We start from the raw sequence: 22564 nt of genomic DNA, 5'->3' as shown, positions 1-22564 counted from the left end.
TGACATCTTTTTCGAAGACAACATCCATCTATCCATCCAGCCATCCATCTATAACCAGCTTTTTGCCAACCATTTTTCAAAAGATGGCATGATATTATGGATGTATGGGTACTCAGGTACTGGTTAATTCAGGGAGTCAGCTGTAAAACTATGTAAATATGTGGGTATTCATTATGTTTCATCATAGGGGGAAAAATTATTCAAACCAGTTTTAACAGTACTGTAAAATGTGGTGAGTTTTTATTCATATTTGCAAGCAAATGCAAACATTAGGATGTATTACAGTTTACTACCCGCAAACAATGAGTGCCTTAATGTGAGCACATTGCCAAGGACACATTAAAGGTGCTGTGTGTAAGATTTAGGGGATCTATTAGCACAAATGGAATATACTATATACATTAATGAAAACATGGGTTTGTAATCACACATAACTACGAATCGATGGATTTTCTTTAGGTTAGAATGAGCACTTCATATCAACATAGGGATAGGGACCACCTGCAAAAGACAACGAGTCTCCATCGGCATCAATCAGTGTTCTGGTTAGCTGTAGTGTTAGCATTAGCTCATCTGAAGAGGCAGCCTGCATTACTCATCCTGCATGACAAACTACGGATTTCCCTCGGCTATTTTTAAACAAAAAAACATGTTTTCAAATGCGGCTAGAAGATGGATTTTATGTATTTATTTATTTTTTATGTTTTTGCCCCTCCTTCCATTTAATTGAATATTCATTTATAAAGGAGAAAGGTAAACCATTATTATTGCCATTATTATACTACACTAAAGCTGTATCAAGAACACAGAAAGCCACAGTAGGCTTGAAACTTGTACAAAGAAAGTCAGTCTTTTAGATAAACAGACAAATGCTAATGGTCCGTTACCTCTGCTAATGTTACCAGCGTAGTCCTTTTTTTATTCACCTCATAACTCTCAGCACGAAACGAGTCCTCGAAGAGGCAGTAAACCGATTCCAAGCATGATAAATGACGTTGAAAGTTTTATTTCCTTAAATTTAAACAAGCAGAGTTTAAAAAATAAAATTGAACATGTTTTTATGTGTTCTATAGCACCGCTCTGCTATGTGGTGCTGTACAGCCTCACAGTGCTGCAACCCTTTTTGAACTATACACAGCAGCACAATGACATAGTCGGCCATTATGTGAATATAGAATCAACACCCAGAAAACGATGTTTTCTTCAGAGATGAGAAGATTCTAGGTTAAAACACACTACATGAAAGATGAATGTGTTTGTTTTTCCTCACTCAACACAAATGTCTTTCAAAGAGCACAGGGAGGTATTTTAAACTGGGAAAAAAAAGTCTTACAAAATGCTTGAACATCAAAATTTTGAATTTTTGAATGCACATCCTGACATGATGCCACTTTTTTTTTTCTCCAATAACAATATTGAAAGCTTCAGCAGACTATTGTGCTCAAAATACTCAAACACTCTACTATCCCACTAGAGGAAATACACAGCTACTCAGATCACATCACACACACTGACCGTGGCTATTTCAGGACAGATTCGTTACAGGATTGAATCTGATTCATTTTTTTTTCCTCTGGATATTCTGGATATCTGATCCAGATTTTTCTGCTGATATAGGCCTGATAACAATACTTGGTATTAGATTAGTGCCATTCAGTGGTGTAACAAGGATCTTATGGGCCCCATAGCTAAATAAGTACGTAAATAAATACATTTTACATTAATCTCAGGGAAAGCCATAAAGCCGTACCCCAACTTGGTGGATTGGGTATACCACTATTTTCACAAAAGTATATTAACCCTAGCCTTAGACTACATTTGATTTAAAACCTGTATTTCTAGGACTGCACTAAATCTGAAACTTCAAAACTATGTATTTTAGGCTAATGTACTTAGCTTAGCCTTCACTCATTTTTAACCTTGTAGGCACTCTTAAATGTAGACTGTACAACATACACATAAATAATCTAAGGTCATTTACAGCTTTCCAGGTTTATTTACATACATTAACCTTTAGCCTGGGCAGTCCTAACTACATACACCATCCTTACACAGAAAGACATGTTGGCAAATGTGGAAGACCTTTCTGATTACTCAACAGCCATTTCCAGTTTCTAAGTGAAAGATACACAGCAGTCTTAATCTAGTTTCACAGCTAAGCATATTTGTCCAACAGGATTACAAAACCAAGACCATCAAGACCACAGGATGTGTTATCCAAGACTTCCAGTCAATGGACATGCCAATGGTTAAGCCTCTTATATAGTCCTGGGGGAACCCTCAAAAAAAAAAGATGAAAAAAAACTTGACTGATGTCCGAACTGGCAGAAAAGCACCTTTGGCAACTTTAACACTAATTACAGAACTCGTTAATACCTGGTAATTGAATAATTAACCGTGGGATGGGATTAAAAGATATCAGCAATCTTGGCATAACATGCTTGTGCATGCGAAAAGCAAAATCGCTGTATGCTGAATAGCTAAGCTAATGCTAAACGTCTTGGAAGAAAAAAATATCACGTGACCTTGTTGGTTTGTCAGTCCTAATCTGCATTGAATAAACTTACACTGAAACAAGCAGAACAGTGACGTTGTCCACTCTGGCACTGAGTGGGATGGATTATGCTAATGTGCCCTATGAGTAATGAGCAGCTTTAACGAGATGGAGATTGCTAAAAGATGCCCAGGAGTCTTAGCTCACCACTCACGCATTCCAATCACCCTCACAGTGACAGTGGGAAAGGATAAACACAGAGGTCAAGGCAAGCTGAGATGCAGAGAATTAATCACACAGTGCCAGAGTTCAGAAATAGCCTAAGTGAGAATACGTTGGGGCACAAGTGTAAAGTGGTTGTCAGGGAAAATAAGTTTTATTCAAGCGCCATTTCTGGCAAAAAAATACTTTTGTAGCCTAGAGGCGAATGTGACTGGGCGAAAACTGCCCTCAGGCATGGATCTAGGATCAGCATGTGCTTCTAAAATCCCAACATTTTTCACTATAGGGTTAAACAAATAGCTAAATGGTCTCCAGTGGGCAGCTAAGCCTTTCTCTAACCTACTTACCAATTTCAAATGTGATTACGTAATTATATATTAAATCACATGGCGAGTTATGCAATCAATGACATTTACATTTGATTTATATTCTATGTTGATGGCTTTAAGTCTGCACTTCTGACTTTTCTTTCTTCTTTTTTTGTTCTGTACCACAATAGCTTTTCATGCCATCATGATAACAAACTTGCTATTGTACTTATGAACACAAATATAAACTTTGTTTATTATATTTTTGACTGTAATGGCCTGCGGACATTCCAAGCTATTCAAACAAAATATTCCCTTCCAGGCTTCTTTATGTATTTGAAATTGAGATCTGCAATGAAAGCTTATGGTGTACCCTGGAACTGTGCTTTACCTTCTCATCCACTGTTAAATCTGACTTAAAACACTGGAAGCTCGCAAGGTATCGTCACTCTCATCTACAAGAAATGACCTGAAAGCTCAAGCAAACCAGTAAAAATCTTGTCTGTATAGAAAAGAGAGCTTGGCTGGCTGGGACGGTAAACAGTGTGGTCTAATCTCTATCACCACAAAAAATCTAGTGCATGTACTCATTCATTTCAAACTTATGACAGAATGTACTGTACACCATATAAATGTATGGTATGGTAGGTATGTAATGAATCGTGAGTCAGATCCAAGCTGTAAAATATGTAAGAATGATTCTAAAGGTCATTTTCTTGCATGTTTAGGGATTGCCCAGTTGTTTTATCTTCCTGGAAGTTTGGAATCAGTGAGTTAAGTAATTTTACAAAAATAACTCTTGACTTAGATCCTTGTTTACTCCTGTTGAATGATGATTCATGCTACTGATTTTCTTTAACTCAGAGAAGGCTGTGGATGGCAGGCTTCACATCTGCAAAGAAAACCATACTGCAGCTATGGTTTGCATCTGATAACAATTTAAAACAATTCTGGATTGTTTCTTTTCATAATATAGCCTAACATAACTAAAAAAAAAAAACATGGTTTATTGTGATTTTCTCTTTGTATTCTATTTAGAGCAGTTAAAACAGCTCTATTACTATAATGCAATTGCAAAGTAATGTAACACTGTATGTTCTGTACTTTATTAAGGGAAATTTGTCATTTTGTTTCTAATGTCCAGCCTGGGAGTAGCACTGCATTGCCAGCAGAGGAACACATCAAAGGCATAAATAGGTATACCCAGTCAGTCCTGGGATTTGAACCAGTAACCTTCCTGTTGTTGGCTCACCTCCTACCTAGACTTGATAATATTGACTATTGCAATCACTTAAATATGTGCCAATATTGTGCAAATTACCATTCTTTCATTCTGTTTGATGAGTCACATGATTTTTTTTTTATTATTGCTTTGCATTTATTTATCAATTCCATTTGTACGATCAGCCTAATCTATAGAATAGAATACAATGGAAAAGACTGCTCTTAATTATAGGCTACACAAACAGAACATGAGCAACTAGTTAACTACATACACACATTCTGATCTGCACTTGGATAGATTATAATACAGATTTTCAATATGCAAATGAAACAAAAACTGTGGTATATAAGACCTGCTCTCTGGTAGAGAATAAAATATGCAAGCTTTTCCAGAAGAAGGGTGTACAAGCGTCAGTTTGCCAATTTTGTGGTTTCTAACTAAACAGAGAACCACTGCATGGTAATAGTGTCACATGCATTGGCACCACTAATGGGGTGCAAATAAACTAATAAAGATATAAATCAATTGAAAGTTTAGCATTAATATTTCTGAGTGAATTATTAAAAAACAAATATTGGCTTACTTTTGTTATCACCATCTTCTTAGGGTCAAAGTACATCACGCCGGTGATTCTATCCCTAAGGTGGGGTGGGCAGAGGCAGGCTGTTGTGGGGGTTGGGGGGTCCGTTGAGCTTCAGCACATTTAATTGTCACTTTAGCCAGCTGAGCGGAGGTGTGGGCGAGACTGACAGTGTGTGGGAACGCGGGTGCTGACATTAGTCCGTCACACTTCAGGATTCCCCCCACGCGGCCAGCGTTATTGATATTTGCAGCCTGTTAGGCCTGGGGGAGTGTGTGTTGTATGTGTTTGTGAGAGAGAGAGAGAGAGAGGGAGAGAGAGAGAGAGAGAGAGAGAGAGAGAGAGAGAGAGAGAGAGAGAGAGAGAGAGAGATTAGGCAGAAATGTGATAAACACGTTCACCTACACATCCGACTCAATAAAACGAAACTGCCGCTCCAATTGGTCTGAGCCAATTCAATTAGGGGTGAGCGCTAATAGGTTTGCCAATTGCAGGCCATTCAATTCCAAATGATACTGCAAGACAAACACCATATCCAGTGCTACTATTTCAGAGTGAGAAACGGAGAAAAAGACAGAAAGAGAGACAGAGAGAGAGAGAGAGAGAGAGAGAGAGAGAGATGGATGGATATATATATTACTGTGCATATAGTGTGTGTGTGTGTGTACAGAGAGAGAGAGAGAGAGAGAGAGAGAGAGAGAGACATAAAACATGTGAGCTTTTGTTCCTGCGCACACCTACACGCAGGCTACATCCTCATATCAGAAATGGCAATACGTCTTGGGTGCCCACACTGGCTGAAAGGAAGAGAGGATAAAAAAAGGAAATGCAGGAAAGACTCAACAGTATGAAAGAGGGACAGACAGGGAAGATAGAAGAAAGAGAGCGAGAGAAAGACAAACAGAGAGACAGAAACTACCTCTCAGTTTCTGTGTGAACAGAGATGAATTGTGACAGAAACCATGGCAGTGCATGTGCTTAAGAATCTGATGTGTTTTGGCCTGTCGAGAGCAGTGCAGCAAGCTTGTGGGTATATGTGTGTGTGTGTGTGTGTGTGTGTGTGTGTGTGTGTGTGTCTGTGTGTATCTGTGTGTGTGTGTGTGTGTGTGTGTGTGTGTGAGAACAGTGAGAGACCTAATCTACACTCCCTTTCCCGAAGGATATCACAGCTCATGCTTTCAATTTAACTCCAGCCATGGGGCGCTATTAGAAATCCAGAGACTGCGCACACCTCATCTGGCTGCTCAGCTATCTATTACCTCTACTTCTCTTTGTCACACACAAAATCAATTTCAATTAAAATGATCACTACACCGGACCCGTCCCTCCTCCGATGCCAATCAGTACATCCTCCACATTGGGGAGGGAAGAAGAGAGAGAGAGAGGGAGAGAGAGAGAGAGAGAGAATTGCAGAATCTGTGTCATACATGCACTGTGATTAGTGTAATAATGAATGCTTACTCATACATGATGTGCTTTATGTCAGGCGTGTGCAGTGGGAGGGTCCTTTGGCATGACTGCAATCGTCCCATATTGTTTACCAGAAATGGGCGGTTACTGTGCCCTGGCTGTTTCAAGAAAAAAAAAAGCCTTTTATATGCAAGTGGGATGGGATTCTTTGTTTTAGAATCTAAGAATGCTGATTAAAAGCAATCAGTAAAATGTTTTCCATCTGTACAGAAACTGATTTGGACATTGGACATCTTTAATATGTTAACGAGAGGCATTCTGGCCTAAAACTAATATGTATTATGTTATTTATCATGCCTTGTAGCATTCTGTAGCACAGCATTGTATTTTTTAGCCTCATGAGTTTGACAGAAGTCACAATTTTGTATCTTTGTACTCTCATTATCAGTGTTTTCTCACTACAATACCCAGCATGCATTACACAAATACATCATAGAGCCATTAAGAATGGTGACTGCATGTATGCCCACTGGTGTAGAGGTTTAAAATACATATGTAATATTCAACTTCCTAGCAGAAACATTAGCTATCCATCTTCTTTCTGCACTAACCAGATAGAAAAAATAAAAACATTAAAAACAGCCCACCCTCAAGTATCCAACCCAAAGCACTTGTACTGGTTCCTCTCACCTTCGAGATATGTCATCAGAAAAGGGGGGGGGGTTCCTAGTCTTTAAATCAGACAATCTCACAAACCATGTTTACATGCAGCCTAAAAATCCATTGATAATTCGACTAATAGCTCAATCGGAATAGAATATGTCCATGTAAACACCTCAATCAGAATAGACTAGTCTGATTGAGGCCATTCGGAATACAATTTCTATCTGATTGAACGAGGTGGGTAATCCTGTAAATAATACGTTAAATAGAAGAATAATAACCATGTAAATGCCTGTATCTGATTACCTTCCCAATCGGAAAGTTTAAGTACATTCTGCGCATGTTCGTCGCATCATAGCGAAAGTTTATACCGTTCAACATGATGGGAGCAGAAACTGCAGAGGAGACAAAGTTTATGCTTTGATCTTTAAAAGACGGCGGTGGGACGGGCGTCCAGCTTATGTGTCTCAGAACACGACGTCCTCCTCTCATCTTTCTTTAATAAGTACATGTGAAGGATGTTTTCCTAAGTCTGACATTATTTTAAAGTTATTAAAAACACAAGCACTGCTCACTGCTGCTCGTCCCACTCTGACTGGACTCACATGATGCGTGTTGTCATGGTAATGTCTACATTAAGTGGTTCTCTAAGCATGCACGTAATTTTGGATCTGATTACTTGTAGTGAGCATGCAAACAGAGATTTTCCATTAGATTGTTGAGTACAGTGAGCACAGAAAGACCTCAGTCTTAATCTATAATCAGAATGTATTCAATCGGATTGGTTAAAATCTTTGCATGTAAACACAGACACAGACTATTGAAGCATCACTGTATGAGGTGAGTAAACATGTTTAGCCAAAATGAAAAATGCATCTATCACTACATTTGGTGTTAAGTGCCCCTGTAAGTTACTGAAACAGACAAAGTAAATATGCTTATTTGTATAACAAAAACACAGAAGTTATGCCCAAACTTCTGCCAGGCAGTGTTTTGTTTAGAAAACATCTAGCAAATTATGATTGATACAAGGCACATTCGCCACGAGGGTGAAGCCTTGCTGTACACCATTAAACACCATAATCCAGACTAATGATATCTGATGGAAATTAGAAACCCTGGAGAAGAGCAACTTCAACCTCATTAAGGCTGCAGCTCTGCTGTGTGGAAAAAGATGTGAAATGCTCTAAATTTAGCACAGGGACCAAAATCTCCCTGCAACCAAACACACATATAGTGAGCCCGCTTTCACACTTAAGCAAGCCCCCACACTCTCCACTAGAGCATGTGTGTGAGGTGAAGATGGCATTAGTCAACCATTCCTGATTCATGCATTCAGATACTGAAATCACTATTTGGATATTCTGATATTCGTTATGCTGCATCACAGAATGTCAAGAAGAAAACATACAGGTCAATAATTCAGTGATACACTGTTAAGTTACTACTTACATACTCTGATTTCTTAGACCGGAGTAAGGTTAAGAAATTTGACAGAGAACTGGATTTTAGCTCAGTTCTAGATGATGTATGTTCATATTTTCAGGTAAAGTGGTGTGAAAAAAAGCAGCAGCATGAAGTTTGAGTTTTACATTACGTTTACATCATGTCTTATTCTGTGAGCTTATTGGCCAGTTGCAAGCAGAAATCCAATCACTGCCTGAACCATGTAGACCTGGAGTTTTTCCATTATCTGATTACCCAAGTGCATGTAAATGTGTTAATTGGATTACTGACAAAATCCAATTTTCTGCAGTTATCAGATTATTAAGTGCATGTAAACACACTCAGTTTTGCTCATATTTGCAATTAAGTAAATCTGATATATACAATATGGCCAAAAGTATGTGGACATACTGACCATCACACTTATATGAGCTTGTAGGATATCCCATTCCAAAACCATGGACATTAATATTCAGCTATCCACTCACCCCCCACTTTGTGGCTGTAACAGACTCCACTCTTCTGGCAAGACTTTCCACAAGATTTGGAGTGTGTCTGTGGGAATTTGTGTCCATTCAGTCAAAAGAGCATTTGTGAGGTCAGACACTGAAAACTTGTCCATTTCATGGAACCTCATGGATTCCCTCAACATGTTCCACATCCAGATCTTCACAGAGGTCTCATAGACTTGTCAAACGCTGCGAGCAACAGCTTTAGACAACAGATGTCGTGCTGAAATTCGACTGCCTTTTGCATGCATGCATGTCATGCAAGCATATGAACGCTACAGAGTATGTTTGCAGTGTCTGTTGCTTCTATTTATAACTGTTAATCTTGAATTTTCAAGGTAAATTTATAAAAACGGACACTAATCTCAAATCTAAATGCTTGAATGACGTGCACACATGAAGGTGAGCTAGATTATTAAAGGGGAGGCAGAATTTGGCACAATCTAGATAGTGAAATAATAGCGGGCCACTGTTGGCCCGCTGACGGCAACTGGCAGCCCACTGGCTTTTTGCTCAGTTTTTTTTTTTGGTTGGCCCACTGGTGATCAAGCAGAGTATTGTCAGTCAAAGTGTCAGTTTTCATCATTTATTTTCCACTCACAGTCCAATTTACTTATTTTTTCTTCATTTCTTTCTTTTGTAAATTAGTTTAGTACATAATTTTAACAGCAGATTTATAAATACAGTCAATTATACAGCTGTAACCAATCTAGCACAATGTAAGCAAAAACATTTTCAAAAAAATATTTTATATTAGGGCTAGTCATTTTTTTTTCTCTCAATTGTCTGTAATATTTGTCTGAGTTTATTTTGCAAAATTAAAGCCTATATGCATAGGCTTCAGCTATGCATGGGCATTAATGGTAGCCAAAGCCCTTTTCTTTGGCACAGTACTACTTTTACCAATATTGATACTGAAACCTTGAGTATTGGCTAATAAAGACATTTTTTATTTTTAAAAACTAATAAACCTTAAAATGAGCTATTTTAGATAAAAAGCACTTCTCTTAAGTTGGTCATCTAAAATGTGAAGTATTTCCCACACTGACATAAAAGCAACTCCAACAGAGTGCTTTGCTGAATAGTGAGCTACTTGTTCTTAAGTTAACATTAAACTACATGTGGTTACTGTTATCATGTACTCACAGAAAAGAAAAGGTATGAAACTGTCACCAGGGTAGGACCCCTCTTGTCACTGGGGTGATACCCTCAAGGGTACATCACAGTACCTTTAGTCAGGGAACATAATTGAACCATAATCTATTGAAATTATATTTTCTAAGCTGTATTGACTCCACACACCCCGTCTCGTCTCCAGGCTTTTATTTTATTGTTCTGTTTTAAAACATTTGGTTATGAAAAGGTACTAATATGTACTTTTCACCTGGAAAAACTTATTTAATGTACGCAATTAAAACTACTGTTGTACTTTTGAGGGAACATTTACATTGTTTGTACCTTGATGAACAAAAAATGCACAGAACCTTTATTTCTAACAGTGTGTGACCTGCTTTTTTTACTTTGTGTATGAAACAAGCTATGTGATATTTTATGCTAGATTTATTACAGAATCAGATCCTCCAAAATATCTGATCCAGCATTTCATGCTGATGTCAGACCGCAACCCTTTCTGGCAAGAAGGTACTGAGTTCAGGGGGCTGAACTCAACCATTTCCCATCCTACTCTGAGGGCTGTCACTGTCATATCCGTGAGGTGGTGTATCTGCGTGCGTGAGAGAGCCTTGTGCTGAGTCTTCTCATGCAACATGACCAGCAAAGTTCTTCTCCCTCTCTTCAATGTCTCCATCTATCTCTGTCATGTCCCAATAGCAACACTCCGTTCATTAATAAACGATGCTTCTCCCTCTCTCTCCTGGCCGCGTGAAGAGATGAGGCATGAAAGACAAAAGGCATTACGTAAGGCGTGCATGGAATGCTAAATCAGAGTGGATGCCTTGGATTTTTTATGCGTGGGAGGGAAGCTCTAAAATAGCTCAGGATTATGTGCTAGTGGTGGCGGCACTGCGTTTGCCCTCCTCCTACAAACAGCGCAAATCTCCCAGTGCCTAAAACACGCTCGACCCTCCAGTTACCCCACTGACCTGTCTTTCCTTCCATCAGCTATGCCTGGACACTGACTGCAGAAAAACCATAAAAGCCTTGAAAGGTTTTTTGAAAGATGCGAGCTTGTTTAATTAGCCTTGAGAAATTCAGCATTCAGGAGGGAAAAACTATTCAGCATTCAAATATGCTCTCAAATTGAGAAGAAAAACAGATTCAGCATTCAAATATGCAACTGAATCAAAGGGAAAACAAATGATTCAGTCTTCAAAAATGCACTTGGTCAAGAAAAAACAATTCATGCAGCCAGTAGCCACACTCAAACGAAAGAAACGATTCACTACTCACTTGAAAAGAAGGGAAAACGATTCATCATTCAAATATGCCCTCAAGTAAAAGGGGAAAAATTATTCAATGTTCAAATATTCACTCGATTTGGGGGAGTGGGGGTAGCGATTAAGGCGAAACGATTCAGTAATCAAGAATGCACTTGAATTGAAGAGAATAAATGACTCAGCATTCAAATATGCATTTGAATAAAACGATTCAGCATGCAAACATGCAATTGTATTTAAAGGGGGGAAAATTATTCCATCCTCAAATATGCACGTTATGAGATAAATCAGTTTAGCATTTAAATATGATCTTGAACTAAAAGGGGAAAAAATTATTCAGCATTCAAATATGCACTAAAATTGCAGGAAAAATGGTTCACTATTTAAATATGCACTTGAATAAGAGGGAAAAATGGTCCAGCATTCAAAGATGCACTTAAATCAAAGGGAAAAGATTCAGTATTCAATACGCACTCAAATCAAAAGGAAGGAAATTATTCAGTATTCTGATATGCTCTCCAACTGAAGGAAAACAATTCAGTGTTCAAATATGCACTTGAATAAGAATAGAAATGTTAAAATATGCTCTTGAATCCGGCCTGGTGGCAGGACTAATTAGGCAAACGATCATTACAGAACTACTGTCACTCTTCAGGCACTACCATTAAGTAGACTGGTTATATTATAGCCTATCAGCAAAATATTAAAGTTTAAAAATATTAACCAAAGGTGAAGGTATTGAAGATTTTACCTTTATTGAAAGCTGTGAAGGTGCAACAACATGAAAGGCATAGAATCTGGGCTTTTCAGTGTTATGCTAGCGCCAAGCTAACAGTGGTGTACATTAATTTATCATACTGGGTTTAATGCTGCTTAACGTCTAAACAAAAGTTCAGAGCCAAGTACCATTCTTTATATTTTATGTTTCAGTTTTATAGTAAAGCCTAACTCTGAGTAGATTTTTGGAGGAGCCCGTTAGCCTGATAGCCATCTGCTGAGATGGTTGTTCAACAAAACCATGTTCGTATGTAAGGTATGTTGAGTATGATTTTGGGAATTCCACTCCACATATGCACAGATGTTTGTGGAAAATGCTCGCAGAAGTTGTTTTTTTTTTTTTAAACAAAGCTGAAACAAATTTAGTTTTTAACGCTCAACAACCAAAACACACAGCACAGCATTCTCATGTAATCAGTCATACAATCAGTGTGAAGAAATGTTTTCTTAAAACCCACTCACACAGTTTTCACAAAGATTCTGACATTCACCAATGTTTTCTTATTTGGTATCTGTTCTTAGGTAAGAACAGAATCTAAGCACACAAAGGTGTGAGCAATTCTGCAGTTTGAAGAACATGACAGAGTCTGACATAGACTTTTTCTTGGGAACTTTCTCAAGAACAAATTTAAGAAGAACTTAGGAAGACATTGGTGAATGAGGTCCAATGTGAATCAGAAATCTTAATAGATTTTTTCTGCACTGTATTTCTGAGCGAAAGACAATATTAAGGAAGGTCTCTAAGCTAGCTGAGTGATCACGAGTGGGTTGGAAGAGGGAGGTATTATTATTTTTATGTTGTATAATATTATTAATATGATTTTTTCCCACCCGCTGGTGCACAGTGATGTAATCAAAAACCACACGACATTGTAAGGCTGGCCAAAAGTTACTACACTTCAAGTAAAGATTATGGGGAAAAAAAGTTTTGTCTTTTAAATTATATGATATGACAACTTGTGCTTATTATGAGCAGAGACTTGAACTTAAAAGGTCCATTTTGGTTTTAGGTTGAAATGAACACAACCACTAACTATGTGAATTCTGTAACTAAGGCTCATGTGTTTGATGGTAGGAGAAACACTGAAATTGCACTTAATGCACTTTTCCTAGCCATATTGGCACAAACCACAAAGCAATAACGTCTAATGGAAAAAATCTACAACAACAAAATTATTATGGCAGCAATGTTATTATAAGCTGAATTGGAATGACAAACTTTCAATATGTCAACAGAAAGTGAATCAAACCGAAAACTGCAGCACATAGCTATATCTGCTTATTGCAGGCAATATCGACTGCAACAGCTCAGTTAGGAAACCCACAGCAAAGCTGAGGAACCAGTTATTCCCCTACGGTGGTGCAAGGCCTATCTTTGAGCACTCAAATACGCACTTGAGTAGAGGGAGAATGAAACAATCCCACATTCAAATATGCCCTCAAAAAGGAAGGAAAATGATTCAGCATTCAAATATGCACTCGAACTGAAGGGAAAAGAAACGATTCAGTGTTCACACATGCACTTGTGCAAAAAGACGATCACTACTTCACTCTGATTGGTGATTAGTATTCGTAGGAGTAGGGGTCTGTTCAGGTACTCAGAAAAAGTGGTCTTGTGCTGCCTGTGAGGAGAATAAAAGAGGACGAGATCTTCCTGCCAGCTTCAGCTGATCCACCTCACTCATCCCTTCACTCTTGCCTTCATTTGGAGAATGATAAAGCTCACAGAGAGCCGTAAACCAAAAGGTGAGCTTCTCCACAGGCTGGTCTAAGAGGTTCCGGCCCCTGCGCACGTGCCGCGGTGGCCCCGTTTCTGGCAGCAGCGCTCTAAAGGAGGTCGCTCTCAAAACAATGGAGCAACACAGAATCGCTAAATCACTCTGTGAGAAATCAAATATGCAGTCTATAAACGCTCTGGTAAGCCAGAGGTTTGACAATTTCGACTGCTCTCGGAACGAAGAGAGAGAAATGGATCTCCGTCGCAGTGATATTTTCATACGGCGGGACTAAATTTGCCGCTATTGCTGGAGCACGATTGAAGTCAAGTCCTCTATGAATATAAAGGGGACGAGGCTTCTTTTCCATTAACAGTAGCAGGAAGGCTGGAAACAGTGTGGTTCATATGCAAATAGAGACCAGAATAAACACAAGGGAGTCTCTCTCTCTCTCTCTCTCTCTCTCTCTCTCTCTCTGTGTGTTCCCAGAATGTGTGAATACTTTTGATATGCAAATCCACTGGTTATGTGAGCTCGTTGTCATAGCTTTGTTGTTAACCTGCTGAGAGGCAGGGAATTAGTGGAAAGAGAAGAAAAAGATAGCTAGATACACAAACTCTCGCACACACGCGCACACGGAGATCTGCCATACCAAAGTCTATGTGATTGCAATATGGTGAAGGCACTGCATTGCACCAAAATCCAGAGAGAGAGAGAGAGAGAGAGAGAGAGAGAGAAAGACAGATGAAGAATGAAACAAAGTCCCCACAGCACGGGAGGGCAAGGCACACTATCCATCTCTCCTCCATCTATCTGGCTTGCACTGTGGACTGACAGGTCAGGGAGGGCTTAAGCCCCAAAACAATCAAGTTCCAGTCATTAACTACATTTCCACATTTTGCCCAAGGTTTCAATTAAAGTAGAGAGTCATTACCCCAGAAAAACAAGTGCATGCACTGCATATTACTCTTCTCTCCTGTTTCTATATCTATGCATCACTGCTATCGGACCAAAACCTTGTATCTCCAAAATAGTAATTTTGAACCAGAAACCACAACCAGGAACCAGAAAGTCATTTTGGACCATTTCCTTTGATGCATTCATCATGAAATTTACACACAATATAAAGAGCAACAGGCATTTTTGAATTTTTGAAATATGTCAGAATCTGAAAAACAACAAAAATGGAGATATATTCCAGCCTAACATGTTTTGATATTCATTAAGGTTTACTGCAATATTATTGTGAACACTTTGAAATAGTAGTGGGTGGTATGGCCGAAAAATTATATCACAGTATAATTAAACTTTCTGATGCTATTCGGGATTATATATATATATATATATATATATATATATATCGTGGTGCATGTACATTTTTTTATATAAAATAATTTAAGAGGCTTAAGTAAACCTGTTTTTGTAGGTTATCAGTGGCTTATTATTCTGGAATCTTTATCTTTTACAGAATAACCATGTTTAAAAACCAAACTAAATCTGAAATATTTGATATTGAGCAAAACTGTAACAACAAAACTGAACAATATATAGATAAACCTACGTCAATACTGTCTCCTAACACTAGCCTTGCAGGCCAAAACGCGAGGTCACTGATGGTCTTCTGTGTTTTCATTTTGATCTGAATTGTGACAGAACCTCCCTGATTTAGCCAAACGTAAACTGTTAGCATGGTGTGCATTACTTATATGTTGCGTAATTTGTGATTATTTGTGGCTGTTTTGGTAAAACTCATACTTAAGGAAGAAGTTCTGCCACAACTGCTGCTGCAATTTAGTCAGACAAATTGCATTTTTACAGATTTTTTAGAAACGCCGGGAAGTTCTAGTTATACAAGGTCCCACTATGCTGTCTCATTGTGATCTCATGACTTTACATGATGTTCGTACAGCTTTAGTGTGTAATTGGTTTGGGCACCTTCACAGCTCACGGTAAAGGTTGCAATGTTATCCTTTCCTGCGTTATGTTTTATCTTCCATACATCTACCTGGACTCACATTATAGAGAAATATAACATTTATTTGTACAGGGTTACAAATGCAATTAATCCAAACATATCGGTTTGAAATATTGCCTTTTTTTTATGATCTTCCAGTACAGATGATTCCAATATCACTAGAGGGGTAAAAAAAGACACAATGCTCTTTAAGACCAATGAAAAAGCAAGGACTGCAGAAATGAGGCCTGCTGTGCCATTATAATGAGCCATCAGGGAAGAGAAATCCCCAAAATGTATAAGCACCGAAACATTATTGCTATTAAAACACAAAAAACATACCATAAACCATGATAAATCATGAGGCAATAATAATTTATAAGCACATGTCTTATCCCAGCTGCTACCAGTACAGCAGCAAACCTGTAAAAGTAAAATGAAGCCAACAATTCATGTTTCTATAAGTTACATGCAAATTAAAGGAATCACAGTCTACATCCCAAGCGCTCATAACATTTATCATATGTAACCTTTGAAACCTTAAACAGAGGCTTGAAACAAAGGAACCACGCAACACCAAATTATCATATCAAGACGGCAACTCCGTATTATCATATTAGAGAAAGACTTTCACTGGCTGATACTGCATTGGGTTCACTTGCGGCACACAGATTCACACGTGTGGAAGCGGCTTTGATGTTTTAGATACGTACCTATAAAGGAAATTAAACATGTGAGGAAGATTCATCCATGACAGCAGCCTTCTGTAACAGAGCTGAAAGCCAGCAGTGTCAGCTCATCTCAGAGATGAGACACGTATGTAAAAAACCCAGCACAGCATGGCTGCTTCTGGATGTAGTAGTTAATAGCTACACTTTCAATGCTTAAGATGGAAATGTGTTGGGGTTATACTTAATTCTAACTGCTCAAGGCTGCCCTGAGTATCCTGTGTAGGGCTGAGCATCAAAATTCAATACTTTCATGGTGCTGACCAAATTACTTTGTTTCCAAATTACTGCTTTATTTGAATTTGAATACTTAAAAAGTGAGTCTCAGCATCAGTGAGCCTATAAGCATGTTTGCTCTGAAATCTAGGCTGCTGATTGACTGTTTAAATAACATTCTATATGCATGTCACTAACCATAAGGCTTCTTGATTAGTCTGCGGTCAGTAAATACACTCTTTTTCAGAACTTCACACATTTCTGGTTTAAGCCACACCCACTTTTGGTTTGTAATTTATGAAAAGTTATTGAAAGAAGTCTCGTTCAGGAATGAATCTTCCAGATCTACAAAAGGAATGCAAACGAGTGTGTGAACTGTGCTGCTCATGTATTGCACATGCACTAGCCTTAGGAACATGGTGGGCACACATATGTGGAACTAAATTAATCAGACAAAAAGATTATTGTAATGCAGTTATCATTATTATGGTAATGTCATTGTGCATTTGCTAAATTTCCCATATCTGTATGTAGTATGTGAAGTAATAATGTAATGCGAAGGTCTATCGTAATAATAATGGGCTGTGAGGAGCGTGTGTGTGTGTGTGTGTGTGTGTGTGTGTGTGTGTGTGTTAAATGGGGATAAAGGGGACCTTGAGCTGACAGATGTGACCTTTAAGCCTGTGGGTGTATGATAGATAAGAAAAGGCAGTGGTGGGAGCTCACAGCCAACCTAATCTAATGGATTAATATACTACAATATACATATACATGGTCATTACATTTAGGTGTATAAGAACATTTGCTAATATTCACTACTGAAAGTGAAGCAGCAATGGCACAAAATAAGCTCACCTGTCAAAAAATAGTCACACGCATAACGTTTTCTCTAAAACTTGGTTTAGCAACTGTGTGAATGACAACGCCAATCCTGTCAGGTTCCATCAGTGTCAGTGCATTTTAGCCCATTCTTTCAGTAACTTTGTGTTTTATTTTTGAGCAGAACTACATTGACACTCCCACATTCCAGTATGACAACAGTGGGGTGTTGGTATCTGACTGGTTTAACAAACATGATGGAAAACTGGGGCAGACTGCCCAGCAAAATTATCAGTTGAGTAGGCGAAATGGACAGGAAATATCTGGAGAGACTGGTATAATCCTTAATGACAGGATTAACACGGTCATTAAAGCAAGGAGACGTGCAAAAGTATTAGAAAAGAAATTGTGTATGAGCTTATGTTTACATCTATCATCACAATCAGAGCTCTGTCATGTGCTTGAAGCTCCAGTCAGTGACAACAACAACTCCAGCCAAGTTTCCAAACACAGGACATGACGAGATGCATCTATAGTCCATTTCACACAGGAATTGATTGGTAATTATTCAGTAATGGGTTAAGTGTGAACCAGCCGGATTTGAAATGTGCGGCAATCGATCGGCACGAGACCTAGTAACCCCAGAAAATTATCAGGAGGGCGAACAGAAGCCACCACTGGGAAAGAGATGATTACGTTATTATCCTACGTCATGCTGACACCTTCTGAGGTGGGTGATTAAAACCTTAACACAGCAAAGTGACAACAGGAGGAAACCATTACATGAGAGAGGTCTGGAAACTGGAATGGTTCAGAAATGAAAAAGCTGTTGGCCATTTACGCAGAGGACAAAATTCTTAGTCAAATGAATAGAACATTCATGAGCAAATCACTAGCAGACACTGAGAACGTGGTGAAAGGAGACAGACGATGCAGGTGATTAACGAATCCATGAAATTCAATGAAATGACTGATGCCAAAGGGAAAAGTGGTAGCAGAAAGCAAGGCTGGCAAGATTTTACATTGCGCCAGTCATTGTGTTCTAAGGGCACCTGGCAAACCTCATGGCTTTTCAATTAAGTTCAATTCAGTTCAGTTCAACGCAATTTTATACAAATTTGTTGTGCATTTTGCACTGGATGACGCAAAGAAGCTTTACAGAAATCCAGGTCCGAAGCTCAAAGTTTACATTAGGGAATTGTTGGAAGATGCCAATATCCTATAATTCCATGTCTGTCAATACTGATACAGAAACACTGTCTAAATGTAGAAATTGGGATTAAATTTACTTGAATTAGTGTTGCATTACCTAAACGAGCACTTCCTTCTGTTACTAGTGTTACAAATGCAGTCAAATAAATAAAATGCAGACATTTTGGCACAGTAGCCCAGCATTGCTACTAAACATTCTCCTCTTTCTGAATACAATAAATACATTAAATTGTTATTTCAAACCGATATTTGAACATCTGTCCGACGTTGATAACTGTTTTAAGCAATTATTTGGCTATTCCGATATGAATCGGATATCATTATGCATCAACTTCCTAAGAAACCCTGAGAGGAACCAAGACTAAAAAGCGGAACCCAACCCGCTGATTGATACCAGACAGCAAAACAATAACACAACAAAGCAATAAGAATTATGAATAAAGAAATGACTGCTGAATGTACAGTAATGACTGTGAAAGAAGAAATGATGTTGTTAGCTGGAAGCATTCAAATTGACCAATGAAAAGCAATGACTAATAGTCTGCCAAAGTTTAGTACTAGAATGATTCATTGTATGTACAGGTAAGGAACTCAGTACAGTGTGAGGCAGGTGTACAGGTGCTTTGTTCAGTGTCCAAAATATGAATGTGTACATCCTGGTATAATACAATTTGAGGTACTGCATGAAACATTAGTATACTTTGATGCCTCTGTTGGCACATTAGCAGAAACTAAGCACTGACCATCCATCAGTCATGGTTCTTGTTCCTGGCTTCAGCCACATGCCAGTGATGCCTTGCAGGCTACACCTCATCCAAGCTAGCATAATTGAGAGAGTCGAGCTTTGGCAAAACCTCCCTCCAATTCATCACAGCCTTCTACCTCTTCCAAGGCAGCACTTATACTTCCAAACCTGTAATACCTCATTAACAGGCGGCGGCCTCACCCAACTGATAACGAATGATGGTGATCAACAAAGCTTTGCCAATTAATCTGCTGAATCTCCATGAAAGATGAGATAAAAGTGCCTAATTGCTACCATTTTGTGTGCAATCTGACAGCTGGTCAAGGGTGCATTAAAAACTCCAGTCACCTTTTTGACACTGTTCAGCTGTGGAACTGTGGGAGATGTAATAGCTCCCATGATGGCAATGATAAATTATGCACTCAAGGGAGTGTCAGCAGAAGCAGCAGCAGCAGCAGGTGACGTGCCTTTTTGGGTGGATATTAGTCTTGATGTACGTTTGGATCCAATTTGAGTAGAGCAGTGTTTTGTTCTCTGCTGGATTGCTGAACTCTGGCCATTGGGGGATTCTGTGGAGCTGTGAAGACTGAGAGAGGGAGACTCTCTCTACCCATACATTCACTTCAGCATCATTCCATTTTCACAAAGAGCCTGAAGGTATGGCCAGAGAGGGGAGAGAGAGAGAGAGAGAGAGAGAGAGAGAGAGAGAGAGAGAGAGAGAGAGAAAGAGAGAATCATCCACGTGTGCCAACAGCATACTGACGTAATAAGGTCAGGTTGGATATTGGTATCGTGCTACCCAGGAGGGCATTATGTGTATGTGTTTGGAAGGCACAACTCACAAAAAGCAATCAACAGCATTTCACCTTCAGCTCTTCTCAAAGTCGCCATTTAATAGCCTGCCATGTTTCGCCCTGGCCAACTTTTACACCGCCTAAAAAAAAGACTCTCCGAACCCTTATTTAGCTAAGCACTTGTGATAATGGAAGCTGCAATACTAATTGCAGTCATAAAACACCTTCGTCTCTTTCACCTGTCCTGGTCCTTGGAGATGCAGAATGCCGCCGTGTCTGAACGCCTACCCCACAGGGACAATGTGACCTGCATAGAAATCTGACCTGGGACCAGCTTTCCTCACCTCAATTCCCAGCTGCTATAGGTTATGCAATGCCATCCGGATCCAACGAGATTTCACTGTGGAATGGAGCAGAGCTGGAATCCAATTGGTTACAGTCAATGCTAGCACCAGCACAATGTTGCAGGGGCAGCAGTACACTGATACACTGCAGCATGAGCATGAAGAAAATTTGTTTTTTTTTACCAGGAACCTAGCAGGAACCTAAACTAAACAGGCTTGCCCACCATTAAGGTAAAAACATAAACATCAAAACATGTCCCATCTGATGAGAAGGTGCTGGGTTCGAATCCCATTTTAGATGTTGTTGCAAAATTAAGCTGTGTATGTCAGCAACATGAAGCTTGTACCCTAAAATCTAGAAGACCGGAACTCAAAAAGTTGACGTTTGCAGCATAGTAGGCAGTACTGCTAACCTGTACTGCAGCAGACTGACATTTGATTCTCCGCCCTGGCAGGCCCACCACGCTCCAACAATAAGAGCCTTGCGCAAGACTCTTAACACTACGTTTGCCTACCTCTGTAACATGGCTCAACTGTAAGTCATTTTGGATAAGAGTGTCCGCCAAATGCATGCAAGCAATATAGTGGCATCTTTTGGCATCATTTATGGTGAACAGCAATTAAATGGCCTTATCCTTGCTCTGCCAAGCAATATATTCTTTCATAGGATGCACAACCTTTAAATGCTGGTAAAAATTCCATTTAACCTAAAAAAAATTGTAGTTGTCTTTGTTAAGATTGCTTTCATAATACTAAGTTTCCAGTTAAATACTATACTCAGCTGGACTATGTTGTTGTAGCAAATTCAAACTATGCATGTCGGAAATGACGATGACGAATTTGACACCAAGTGAATATTATTTTGTTTACCATGGCTGTGTTTATATGCAAATCTGATTGAATACATTTCGATTATAGATTATACATCACACTTTATATAGATCACACTTTACTCAACAATCTGATGGAAAATCTCAGTTTACATGCACATTACAAGTAATCTGATCCAAAATTATGCGCATGCGTAGAGGACCGCTTAGTGCAGACGTTACCATGACAACGAGGATCACGTGAGTCCTGTCAGAGTGAGATGAGCAGCAGTGAGCAGCGCTTGTGTTTTTAATTACTTCAAAATGATGTCAGACTCAGGAAAACGTACTTCACATGTCCTTATTAAAGAAGGCCGAGAGGAAGACGTGTTTCTGAGACACATAAGCTGGACGCCCGTCCCACCGCCTAAAGCTCAGAGCATAAACTTAGCTCAGTCAGAATATAATACATCTAAGTAAACAAATCGGATAAAACGGCCTCAATTGGACTAGACTAGTCCGACTGAGGTGTTTACTTAGATGTATTGTATTCTGATTGAGCTATTAGTCGGATTATTAATGGATCATCAGGCTGCATGTAAACGTGGCTATTGGTGTAAAAAGTTACGTTGTGCAAATCTACATTTTTACCATCGATCTGTAAAGCTTGTCCAACTCCACCACAGCTGCTACCTAAGAAAGCATTTGTGGGTGGAGATAGGTTACAGCAATTACACACAATAGAAGCACAGTAGCAGGATGCTGGGAGCTCATCAACATGAAGAGCAGGTTCTGTTCTGAGAAATGTGACACTGCTCAGCACCATAATGCACAGGATCCGCACTGATCTCAGCCTGGAAACGATGATGAAATCAGATGCAACGTCTGCTGTGATAAAGACACACTGGACCAGCATGTGCTGCAGATAACATCGAAAAGAATCAAGATGTTCTTGGAAAAAGCACAATGTAACCCACCTATGACAGTGTTCATCTTGATGATCTTGTGTCGCTCCATCACAAGGAGACTCAGATTTTGGGTTCTAAAGAGCAGCGAGTGCATGTGAGCCTACAACATGTTTCTTTACAAGAGGTATAACACAATCACATTCATTTTGAAGTGCATTTGCAGGGTCTTCCAGGTAAAAATGCAAATTTAGCATGAGATCAAACATAAACGTACAGGCGACCAATGGATT

The sequence above is a fragment of the Colossoma macropomum genome, unplaced genomic scaffold (assembly GCF_904425465.1).
Source record: "Colossoma macropomum unplaced genomic scaffold, Colossoma_macropomum, whole genome shotgun sequence".
Lineage (NCBI taxonomy): Eukaryota > Metazoa > Chordata > Actinopteri > Characiformes > Serrasalmidae > Colossoma > Colossoma macropomum.
The sequence above is the reverse complement of the archived record's forward strand: the minus strand, read 5'-3'. Positions refer to the sequence as shown.